Source organism: Pinus tabuliformis, chromosome X (genome assembly GCF_031772625.1).
Source record: "Pinus tabuliformis cultivar Carrire ecotype Pingquan chromosome X, CPIR1, whole genome shotgun sequence".
NCBI classification, from domain to species: domain Eukaryota; kingdom Viridiplantae; phylum Streptophyta; class Pinopsida; order Pinales; family Pinaceae; genus Pinus; species Pinus tabuliformis.
In genome coordinates, this window is record NC_142308.1 from 598,957,193 (window position 1) to 598,958,694 (window position 1,502).

The following is a 1,502-nucleotide window of genomic DNA, read 5'->3' on the forward strand; positions in this document are numbered from 1 at the left end:
TCTCCCCAGAACGGTTGGGTCGAAGTCAAAAAAAGGAAAGGGAAAAAGCTTCATGTTGAGGGTTCTACCCAGAAGTCAGTCTTTTTGCTTCCAGCCATAGGTTGTAGCTTCTTGCTTGTTTCACTTCTTCTCGAAAACCGAGGTTGATAGTCCTATCATTTCCGGTTGCCGATTTTCTATCTCTCTTGAATGTATTTTCTTGTACCATATTTTTAATTAATAAAATTAGTCCAATTCAGAGAAAAAAAACAAAAAACAAAAAAACCAAACAGAAAAACATTATAACATTATAACTAGGGACTAACTGGGAATTAGATGCCTTGGTCAATAAGATAGTCACAAAGCCTCTCCATAGTCATATTACATTCTCCTAGAGTTACCGGTTCATCATAAAAGCCAAAGATAAGGGCACAAGTTGTCTTCTTAATGATGACACTTGCAGATCATTTCTTCGCTCTGACAGCTCCAGGTTCACCTTGGATGACCATATACTTTGTTCCTCCAATATAGATACCAATTGGCGCAAGGGATCCAGGCTAAGAAAAATCATTCACTATGGTTGTCACGTCCTCAGGCTGGATCAATGGGAAGCTATAGCTCTGAGCCCAAACTCTGCCATCCTGCCCGATGATGGCCGCCGCGGTGAGCCGATTTTCCCGCCTGATTTCGCACATGAGATGGTCATCAGCGTAAGTCTGCCACGACATCTTCCCTTCTCCAAAAATTTAGCACCATCCCAAAAAGGCAATCTCGACCAAATCCGAGACAATAGAAAAGAAAATTAGGCTCAAGATCGCCCAGGAAAACTGATAACTTGCAGCAAATTACAACGAGTAACCCACGCGATCGAATCTAGTACCATCGAGAAAAATATAGAACCAATAACTAACCATAAAAAAATATGGCAGCTTCTACTTTATGTTGAAAGAAGGAATCGATAAATTGCATATTTAAAGTTTTAAATATGCTTTTCTTGAAATTGAGCGGAGGATTTCTTATATCCTCCGATTATTTCTTGGTTTTGGTAGAGAAATAAGCTGCAGAAGCATATGAAGACGATTTGAACCAGTAGATTTACTGCAAAAATTGCAAAATTTTATTTGATTTAGGTTTATAATAATTTGCACGGCTATTAAAAAGCATATAAAAGGTGCAATTTAAGTATATACCATAGAGACATCAAAGTGCTTCACCACCACTATCGATTGATCGAGAACACAACTATCAATTATTATGGGGGATAGTAAGAAGATGAGCAGAGCTGACGCACCTACTTGTCCCATCCTCCACTCAACCTAGCATGCAGCCGACGCTCGTCTTAATTGATAGAAGACAAAGTGGCACATGCTGTTATCACTTTTGGCTTTTATGGTGAATCGTCCATTATAAGTCACATCAGCAGAAAAATGAGCAGGTTTGACGGACTCACTTTTGTTATGCTAGGCGAGCATAGTCTTGTGCAATCTACAATAGTTTGAAACCATAAAATGCAGCTTATTCCA

General features: G+C 39.1%; 1 pseudogene; it reads right to left on the bottom strand.

Moving 5' to 3' along the window:
* Positions 1 to 311: 311 nt before the first annotated feature.
* Positions 312 to 707, bottom strand: LOC149141444 (profilin-1 pseudogene; annotated as a pseudogene).
* Between the last annotated feature and the right edge of the window lie 795 nt (positions 708 to 1,502).